This window comes from Pelmatolapia mariae, linkage group LG18, assembly GCF_036321145.2.
Source record: "Pelmatolapia mariae isolate MD_Pm_ZW linkage group LG18, Pm_UMD_F_2, whole genome shotgun sequence".
Lineage (NCBI taxonomy): Eukaryota > Metazoa > Chordata > Actinopteri > Cichliformes > Cichlidae > Pelmatolapia > Pelmatolapia mariae.
The window spans coordinates 143794-154815 of record NC_086243.1 but is presented as its reverse complement, the minus strand read 5'-3'; the positions used below and the strand labels follow the sequence as shown (position 1 = coordinate 154815).

At 40.4% G+C, this 11022-nt stretch overlaps 1 long non-coding RNA gene across 1 annotated transcript; it reads right to left on the bottom strand.

The window, feature by feature from the left end:
* Positions 1 to 6245: 6245 nt before the first annotated feature.
* On the bottom strand, positions 6246 to 6854 carry LOC134617417 (uncharacterized). Its single transcript, XR_010091526.1, has 3 exons — positions 6791 to 6854; positions 6449 to 6487; positions 6246 to 6339 (listed from the first exon to the last, which is right to left on the bottom strand). It is a non-coding gene; the product is annotated as an uncharacterized LOC134617417 (long non-coding RNA).
* Between the last annotated feature and the right edge of the window lie 4168 nt (positions 6855 to 11022).

Genomic DNA, 11022 nt, shown 5'->3' with positions numbered 1-11022 from the left:
GGTGAGTATTTGGAAAAATGGACACCTCTTGGTATTTACTCAAGGATTCCTGTTTAACACATGAAACCTGGGTTTACAAGATGCACTCACCTCAATGTCATCAGGTTCACTGACAGTTAAATAATCTAGAAGTGTAAAACAAACACAGTTAGTAACAGTCAGCACTTTATATCTGGAGGTTAATTTTAGTGTTCAGCTGTTTCTCTCACCTGGGATTGTGAACCAAGGAGAGACAGTGGGGAACACAAAGGGACTGGTTGTCATTGTGATCCAATATGGTGAAGTGCTGCGTTGTGGGATGGTAATATCTTCTGTTGGGACAGTTGCACCATCAACAGCAACCTCGCTGTCTGGCAAGCTTGGTGCTGCACAAGCAAAAATAAGTTTTGTGAAAATTTTTGTGGGGGAAAGAAAAGGAAAAATGAGTGGTGCAAAACAGGTTTGTAATGTTTACAGTGATCCAGTAATATCAATGTTTTGACTTTTATTTGAACTTTAAGCACCTTTACAGATACACAAGGTATCACAGACATCAGAAAAACAATGATTAGTGGGTTAGATCAAATGCCAGACTGAAAAAGTGCAGTTTAAGTAATGGCTCTGGTTCATGTGTCTAGGGCAGAGACAAGCAGAAGGAAATCGACCACTGATGGAGCAAAGATTTCTGGAGGGGCCAGAAAAGAGGTCAGAGAGATAATAAGGCAAATGAGCATCAAAGGATTTGTGGGAACGAGAATCACAGTGTTAGTGGATAAAAGTTGAGGGAATGTGTCACAATGATTTATTGTGAACAACAATAAATCAGCAGTTTTGTCTTCACTTTATCCACAGCCCAGGGGAGAACTGAAAAATCTATTCATGAGTGTTTCACAAACAGAAAGCGAAGGAAAGGTCTTACCAGATGACCTTCCATTAACTTAACCTATCTTTTTTTTTTTTCTCGTTTAAATCATATTTGCTTAAAATCCCATTTAAAAAACACTTACGCAGTGAGGTACATCCATTGTGTGGTATTTTCAGCCTTGACAATTTGTGGCCGGTGGCCCGTTTTAGAAGGCTGTACCAAACGCCAAGGCGATCAGCATCACGAAGAGACTGAAATTCGATAAACACCTGAAACACAAGAAAGAAAACTTATTCTGAACATTTTAATTTCACATTGTAAACGTTAGAAAATAAGTGCTAAGCACGCGTGGAAAGAGTAAACTAAGTGCAGCTTTATTGTGGAGTTCACTGGATTCAAAAGTCAGAAATCCTGGCTCAATGATGCACTGGAGCCATGCTCAACATGACCCCTGCACTAATGCTGCAATGTGATAAATACTAGTGCGCATGAGCATATGAAGAATTGCTCAGCGAGCAGCTTATCGGCAGTCTCTCTTTACTATCTCTATAGTTTTGCAGTTGTGCTTTCCTCAAGATCCAAATCTAGACACATTATCTCTTTTTAAGGATGGATTTATGAAGGTTGGTGCATGTCATTTAGTTTGGTGTGTAAGCGGCTAATCTGTCAATTTTTCTGTATGGTTAAGATTACACTTACACAAGCACATATCTCATACAGCCTTTCACAGACTTCTAACACATGCAGTTGTTGGCATTTATGAGTGTGTTTATACCTTGTTCAGAAGAGGCAGGTAGTTTCTTACACAATCCATTTTTTTCAAAGCTTCTCTGAGATCCCGGGACTCGCCTGGCGAGATGTTCCTGACGTAGATTGTTCGTGCTTCACTGTCAGTCACTTGCTGCTTCGAGAAAACCGGGTTAACATGAAAAAACCCCACAAACAGTATGACATTCCAAACATTCTTATACTACAGTTCCAAGATCAAGGTCATAAGTTTGCACTTATATTCACACAGCAGGTATGCACCCTGGCAGCTATCTTCATTTTCCAAACAATTTATAATTGCAGCTCTTGCTGTTTCTGATAACACTGGTTGAAAAAAGATTGAAACTAATGTACACACAGTGCCGTGAAAAACGCATTTGACTCCTTCCCAGTTTCGTCATTTTTTGCACAAGTTTCAAATCGTTACACAAATGTTTAAAAAAAAAAATACAAAATGCATTTTTAAATGAGGATTTAATTTATTCCAGGAAAAAGGTTCTCCAAACCTTTCCTAGCCCTGTGTGAATATCTGAAAAAACGGGTATGTCCCCATTTTTCAAGGTGTTTTGACTTGGATGTGAGTGCTTCCAGTTATGACTTTATACTCTGACCAATAAATCTAAAGGTATTCTAGTGTAGTCTTTGTTTCTGAGATATGTGCGTTACTTACATAGCATAGCCGTTTCATCAGAGACTTATAAAACTCAAGCTGAAAGAAAAAACACAGTTAAAAATCATTACATCACTTCGGTTCGATTTGTTTCAGCTTAAAGGTATTTTTTTTCTACAAAAAGAAATATTTGTTTACATTTATAATCACACTTTAAATAAACAAGCAGAAACAAATCTTTTCAAATCATTTTAATAACATCTGTCACAACAGTAGATTGCATTATCTACACACAGTGCTTACCGGCGTCATTAAAATGTTGCCCTTCTCAACCTGCAGTCGAAGTTTAGACCCATTGAGAATAAAATCATGATTTTCTGATGCTAGCACGATGTTTTTAGCTGCCACTGCTGTCGGCATGAGGGCAAAAGCCTGAAGGAAAAACAAACAACCAAACACTGATTTTTACTGAATAATCATGAAGACAGGCACTCACAAAATACGTATTAACTAACTACATGTTAGTTAGGTGGTCTTAGAAAAGATATTTAGAGCGCCATTAAAATGAAGGTCATAGCCCAGCCAAATGCAAACTGGTGCTTACCATGTGTGCCTGTGGTATAACGTAGATCGTGTCGTCGTAATACTCAAATCGGTGTCGAGTGAGCAGACCGGCGATGTCCTCCTCTGTGTAACAGCCATCGTGATACTCTGGCAGGTTGCTTATTAACAGCACCTTGTAATCAAGCGAAACAAGCTGTGCAAACGAAAAGAATTTCAGGATCAGTTTACAATTGCAATTGAAGAAATTCCAGACAGAGATCTGAAAAATGCAAACATTAACTTATAAACCTCACTTTGAGCACTGTCTGCAACTATGAACACAATCAGGTACCTGTTACAAAATGTTTCTGATGCTAATTTTTCTTTTACTTTACTTCTTTTTTTTTACGTAGCACAGCTCTACCTTGACTCACTGATAAAAAAGGCAGTAAGAGTCAGCTATGAAAGTACTTTTCATTTAAGGTGGATCCATAAAGAGTGATAACTGATTCACAAAAGGCAATGTGTAAACAGCACTATTGCACATTTCAAACTTGGGAAGGAAAACCGTTTTTAAGCACTCAAAACCACCATGTCCTGGATGACTGTGCATATAATTTGAACATGTTAAACTAGCTTTTCAATAAAGGAGTTTTAGTATGTGTTAGTACATGAGATAATTGTTTTATTACAATACTAAATTGGTAACCAAGAATGGTGCAATTCTATTGGTGTCTATACTAGCTACAAAATCTCTGGTATTGCGACATCCCTAGTGAATCTTTAACATTTTTCTACATTTACACCTACTTGAGCGTCACCTGACAATGAGATATAACCCAACTATAAACTTTTAAAACAAATTGAACTATTTCAGATCAAAACTTAACCACTTTGATAAAGCATGTTTTTCTTACAGGTATAATTTCAGTGTTTTTTTAATGTTACCTTTGAATTGGGAAGTTTGACTGTCTTGAGACAACCTGTAAAGTGCAGAGCAAAAGAAAAACAAAAAAATAATTATAAAATAGAAAATATCTTCACATTGAGAAATCTTTCACACAGATCTTTGGGGATTTCTTACAGATTCTTTCTGGACTCAGTTGCTCTTGTATCCGCTCCCAAAATGTTGGGTGGGTAACAGCGACCGGCTGATCCTTTGAGATCTTCTCTGCAGTCACAGAGTCTTGGAATAAAGGAAATGTAGTTAAGTTAAACAGTGGTAGTTTAGATAGGATGCAAATTACCCAGCTGATCTAAATACAAATCTGCGTGGTTGAGGCCGTTTCTGCTTTGGAAGCCAAGACTTTTGGCTCACCGTCAACTGCAGCACCTTTAATTGGTTCAACAGCCTCCGTAGCCTTGGCTGTATTTTTAGGTGCCACCGCAGCTTCCTTACAAACACACACACAACGAACATACATTAGTTTGCATTACTACCAACACTGTTAAGTTACTACATTCACACTAAAAATCATACATGAGCACGTGTCATGAGCTTTCAAGTATTTAAAGACAAGTTGGAGTCTTCCATGCAAACTACAACCAACTGTGGCAACTTGCAAGCAACCAGTGCGAGTCCAAGGATGTTTTCAGTGCAATGTGTATATATAGATCTAAAAAATGCATAATGCAACACAGCAAAACAAAAACAAAGTACAGTGTGTATGCTTTCACAGCATTAGACTTGAGCGGAAACTTTCTCACATGGGGATGACTATATAAAAGCTCAGTATAATCCAAAGTAAGCATGAATTTGAGGGGTGCGAGACTATAGAAGAAATGTAAGGATAACCAACTGACTTTAAACCGCATAATGAATGCAGGACTACAACCGTGAACGGACAGTATATTTATAGAGAATTGTAGCTACGGTGCATAAATATCTATCTTTAGATTGCAGAAGCAAACCAGGAGACAAACAGGAGAGGAACTTTCTCTAGATTCACAAGTAGGTCAATGAACTCATCCATCTATAACAGTGAACAGATTTCAGTGTACATACCTGTAATTTTGACCTAAACAAAACAACTGACTTAGTTTTTCAAAATTTTCCCATAGCAGAAATCACATCACTGTGACAGAGGCTACTTACAGTCCCTTGTAGCCTCACCATGGTTGGAGGGGAAGATTTACCAGCCTGTGGAAACACAGAGAAGAAAAATGTGAACAAACCAAATGCAGATTTCATCGTGACAACTTGACTCAAAGTATCTGCTTGTATAAATCTGTGTTGAAGGATTCAATCTTGGTTGTGTGGCATCAACAATCACGTCATCTGTCACCGATCACATTATAAATTGTCCAAAACTGTGCATTCATGAAAACAGGCATAATATGAAGTCACCTTTGTCTTCTCTGTGCTAGGCGTCCCTTCAGTTGTTTCTGGAGATGCAGAACGTGAGGACGATGATGATGTTGATGGGGACGACTTCCTCTTGACTAGCTCAGCCAGCAGGGCAGGAGCCAAAGTTTTGACCACAGTCTCCAGGTCAGACTGTTTTGATAAGGACTGGAGAGCTAAAAGACCACAGGTGCAAAAGAGATTCACACTTTGGTGGGTGCCAAGTCTCGAAAATCATCTACTGTTTCGGAAAGTTTTATAATAGTAGAAAAAACTATACTGACATTTCTGGTGGCACTGGCCTTTATTTATCCTTTACATTAGTAAAGTTAAGGTTGTGAGGGGGGAGGCTAACTTTGATCTTAGAAAAACTAATGAGTACATACAAAAAAATAAAACATGAAGCAATTTTCAAACCTGATGTTTCCAGCAGTTTCTTTGCCGAGATCTTTGAGCTGCTCGACTTCTTTCGACTAGGAGATGACCTCTCAGTCGACGATCGCCTCTCCCAGCTTCTCCTCGGTGATGAACGTTTCTCATCTCTTCTTCTCGGTGAGGATCGTCTCTCGCGGCACCTTGAGCGTGATCAATATCGTGAAGAGGAAGGACGGTCATACCATGAGGAGTCAGAATGAGACCGGGACCTGAAAAAAGTATGGATCAAAGAACTCAATGACTCATAAACATCTCAAAGCACACACCCAGCATGGGTACAAAAGGTAAATTCTTGTCACCAATTAAGTTTATATTTTTATATATATATGTTATATTTCGCCCTTTAACAATCCACTGGAGAGCTAAATCTTCTTGATTGATCCTAGTTCTCAAAATGTTTGTTGGACAGACCTGCGATTCCGTCTGGACCTGTACAGAGATCGTGACTGGCTTCTGTGTCTCTCCCTTCGGCGTGATTGAGAACAGGAATGACTGTTCCTCCTATGCTCCAAGTCACGGCGGCGCCGTGGGCTGCCGGAGCGAGAATGGCTGCTTCGTCTATTTCTTCTTCGCTCCGAGTCACGATGGCTGCGGGAGCGGGAACGCCTACTTCGTCTATTTCTTCTTCGCTCCGAGTCACGATGGCTGCGGGAATGGCTGCTTCTTCGCCTGTCGCTGCTACGCTCTGAGTCACGATGACTGCGGGGGCTGCAGGAACGGGAACGACTCTCATGTCTGGTTTTCTTCTGGGAAGTCTCTGCAGAAGTTGAGGGAGAGGGCTTGGCACCTGACGCACTAACAAGTGCATTAAAAAGAAAGGCACAGTTAAATGAAAGAAAATGAAAGGCTCCAATGCTGGCATGTTTTTTTTATTCGCCAAATGACTTCAAATGAAGATATTTACCCTAGCGGTGATGCTATTTCACCGTTCCACTCTGGGTATCTGTGGAAAAACACAGGTGCATTTTTGTCAGATGTTGCAAGGTAGAATGTCCTTAAAAATATATTATTGTTCATTAATTCAGAAACTTAGAAATGTATTCAGGCTTTTAACAATAAATCATTAAGGTGCTTTACAGGAACAATGGGCTACAAATATGACAAAGAAAAATTAAAAAATACAAATGAACGGTTCTTAGGAAGCTATCCTAGCATTACAACCCCGACATCATTTTGGCACAACCATGGTTGTGCTGCCCCAAAGATATCGGTTCATAATCACAAAGTACAGAGAAGAAAGACTGACTGCTTTCGCAGAAGTTTGCAGTTCTCGATGTGAAGGCTGGTATTCTGGTGGGAGACCCAATCCTAGTGGTCACAACAAAAAACAAACATTTAGACAAGATTCATTATTATCAGGAGCAATGTTTGTCATTGACATCACTTGCTGATAAAAGGTCACCAAACGTTGCAGTGGCCTTACAGAAAATCTTAAAATATTAACAGTTAGTCCTTCACTGAACGGAGAAGCATTATAACATTAGCCAGGAGCCTGGATTGCACTTAGAAACCTTCATAGGCCAAAACAAAACCAGGAACAAATAAGCATGACACATTATACCTCTCCTGGGATAAAATTTTAAAGATGAAATTATTTAGTATATATAGAAAACACAAGTCAAACATCTGATTACAAACAACCAAAACAAAAGGGTCATCTTAGGCTCTGGATTCTGGACTCTCAGGCTCTTCTTATGGCATCAAAATTTCCCAAGGTTCCAAGAAGGTCGTCTCAGGAGAGGCCAAGTTTGGATTAGGACAAAATGCACCACCTATGTTGATCACAGTTAGAGAGGCGACAGGAAGATGATGTTGAAATAGGCCAGAAGAGGAAGGCGCTGTTTCTTTGACGAGGAGCCCAAATGTGAAATTTGGTGCAGTAAAGGAAGGCACATCCATAAAAAGAGATTCAACAACCAGTCAAATTAAAGCTGGTGCTTGTGTAGCTCATGACTGGGCGCAGCGGGTGCTTATGTTTGTGGTAGTAAAAGTCTTGTGACACCGAAACACTAACTTAAAGTATGAGTAAAGAAAATCAGTATTACACAAAAACAAGGTGCCTACTGATATGAAATAAAGGACAAAACACCCTATTCTTCACTCTAGTGACAAAAGACAAAAAGGGGAACTTTTACATTCAGCAACAGTTCCAGAATGTGCACTGTGGAACAGCAGCCCAAGGACAGAGACAAATGAAAAAACAGCCATCTTCCAACATTTTCTGATGCACAGGTTCTTCATGCTTGCAGATTCTTCCTCATCACGTCATCTGAGGTCTTGGCTCCATTGTTAGCAAATGCCTTGAATGTCTTCGCATGGGTTTACGTCAAGTCAAAAGACATTAAATCTATCAATTGCAAGTGCAGACCACTGAGGTTTCTGAAGGTCTCTTCGAAGTAGTGTTTTTAAATTACAATATCTGGTACACATATAGTTAAGTTTAGTCTGCACTGTAATCCTTCAAAAATTCTGTTACACAATACTGAATTGCAGAAATATGTGAAAATTTGTCCAAATGTTTGCAGTCCAAGTTGGTAGTCTTCCTACAGTCATCGTTATGCAGTAATAGTGAATAACACAAACCAAATAAACTTTAAAGTAGCATCCATGCAGCTTTTTCAAAACCAAAATCCTATAATGGGATTCAAAGTCAAATAATTAAAAACAACCCCAAAACAAAACAAAAAACATTGCGTTTCAAATAAATAAAAACTGACTGAAAGCAAAAACATCGAACAATCTTCGACTTACCTTCATCTGATTACATTCCTTGTTACACAGAGAGCAGGTATGCGGAAAGACCCTAGGTGAAGTGGCAGTGTAGTCTTGCATCTGGGCCAGCACTGGGATATTCCCGGTCACTTGTAAGGTAAAAGGCAGGTTGTCAGGAGTGATCTGATCTTCAGAGTATGAGATCGGATGTTCCAGGTCCTCTTTTTCAAGTCCAAATTGCATAAGGATGTTCACAGCTGTTTCTGAAGTAGACTCTGCAGAGCCCACAGGTTTGGACCTCTTTATGTCCTCTTCCATTGAAGTCTTACTCCCTTCTGGCCTGCAGCTCATTTGCATAGTTAGCAGTGATGGGATTGTTCCTCCAGATTTTGCAGGAGTCGCAGGTGAAACTCCAGAAGAGCTAAAGCTGGACCCAGGCCCAAGATGAGGAGATGTCTTATGAGAGTCTCTCTCTGCCTGCATACTCGACTGTCCGTAGCGCCCCTGGGCTGAACTTTGTTTCCCAGAGGCATAGGGGTTATATAAGGGATGGGACATGGTGTTAGCAACCTTCAGAAGGTTTAGTAGACTGATGGCTGCAGCTGTCAGGAAAGGGGGGTGTTGTGGATATAAATGGGGCGCGTGTATTGGTTCGGCCACCAATAGCAATAGCGTTATTTATCTGTGTCAACGCAAGGTGGGCTTTCAGCTGAGCCAGCCGCAAGCATGCAGCTTGCTGTCCGATCAGTAAAGAGCTCCCTGGGAGCCCACCATGTAGGGGGCTCTGTTTGGGCCCTGGTGCAGGAGAAGGGGTGTAACGCTTCGATGGCAATGGAAAGCTGGAAAGTTAAAAATAAAGAAAACAAAGAAAAAAGGTTAATGAGTTGTACTGGGCCTCAGAATCTTGGAAAGATGAAATCCACACAGATGGACCTCGACTGGTGCAAACTGCCATAAGTCATGAACACATCCTCCTACCCCCTAAACATGATCGCAACAAGCAGGATTCACTGCACTGTTAATGTTAGCTATGTTATATTGCTGCCTCTGTTCGGTGGTGTCGAGCCAAACGGACTTTAACGTGTGTTTGAACGAGCTGACGGTTCACTCGTTAAGCTGAAAGAAAGATGCTTTAATCACAGGAGTCACACATGTGTCCACTGTACCATCTGGGAACTCTTCTTGTTTAGCACTCGTAATAACACAAACACTAAATCCTCCTTCTCTTGTGCTGTTTTGTAGCAGTGTGTACACCTGAGACTGTCACCTGTCTGTCTGTCCTGCACTCTCTCTCTGTTTCTTTCTCTCTGATTGTGGAATAAAAGTATGAACATGTATTTATAAGTTACACTTGTGTTTGAATCCTGCAGCTTATCACACATTTGATTTCCATGTGTGACAACTGCAAGTGTCCAGAGTGAGGACAGACTGAGGGACCCACTGCTGCACATCATCTGTGAGGCTTTGCACCCCTGATGATCCACCAGGACAAACTCAGCAGTGTGTGAGGAAGAGGAGGAGGAAGAGCCAGCAGCAGCTGACAGATGGAGAGAATAGACAGACTGTTCCCTGTTTGTGAAGGACTGCTAGAAAAGTTTAAAATAACTAATTGTCTGTCCTGAATCAGTCTTATTAGGTAATGTTCAAATAATGTTATCATTCCAGTGTTTTCAGTGTGGGAGAAAGTACTCAAGGCCTTCAAGTTACACACTATGAAAGGCAGCAACAAGTTTAATATTCAGAAACCTAAAGTATGTATCAGCAGCAGAATGGAGCTAAAAATAAATGTTTGTTTCAGTTCTATGAAGCTTTGAGTATTTTGGATTAGTAGCACTGCTGTGTTTGTTGCATCACATTGCTGTAACTGTTTATATGCTTTATATATTCTGAGGTAAGTTGATCTATAGCAGGGGTCGGCAACCTTTTTGATGACGAGTGCCATCTAAAATTTCCTCAGAAGTCAATGTGCCATATAATTGCATTAGCAATAAATTTAATAACGCTCTTTATTAACAGTTGCTGCGCTGAGTGGACAGCTCCTGAAGCATTTGAAGTGTCGGAATGTGGAAATTTCAACATTGCTTGAAAAAACTGACAGCTAGCAACGTCTCTCTCACCAGTAGGCTAAGTGATTTTTAGCCAATTACAAGCTGAATCTGGTAGTTGGGGTTGTTAGCTAAGATACCGCCATTAAGGAGCGGTACAACTAATGTGTCTATGTGAGCTAATTTGCGATGTGCACTGCTGGCGCGACCATTTATTTTTTAATGCACCCTCTCAGATTAATTCACTGCGTGTCGTGCCCAGGGCTGGACTGGGACAAAAAAATCGGCCCGGGCATTTTGACTAGAGACCGGCCCACCAGGTATTATAGGAAAAGCCATAAAGCCTTTGAATGAAAACAGACGCTGTTGTGACAGTGATGTACACTGTCTTGTTGGTATATGTATGATTTCTATACGTTGTACATCAGATAAAAACTTTGGTTGTAAGATTCAGATAATTATTTAATAACAGCCAGACATTTTAAATGAGAATAACAAAGAAAAGTATTTCTTTGTGCCCCCCTCTCCCTGTTAATGCCCTACCTGGCCCCCTGGCAACACTTTGCTAGACCCGCCCCTGCACAGTTACCAGCTGTCAGCTACATAGAAAAGGATCCTGGTGTTATTTGTCTCTCAGAAACAGTTCATAACTTCCCTTCAACTCATTCATGTCACCTAAAAGATAAACCTGTTTCTCCATCACCTGTTCAGCTCTGATGAT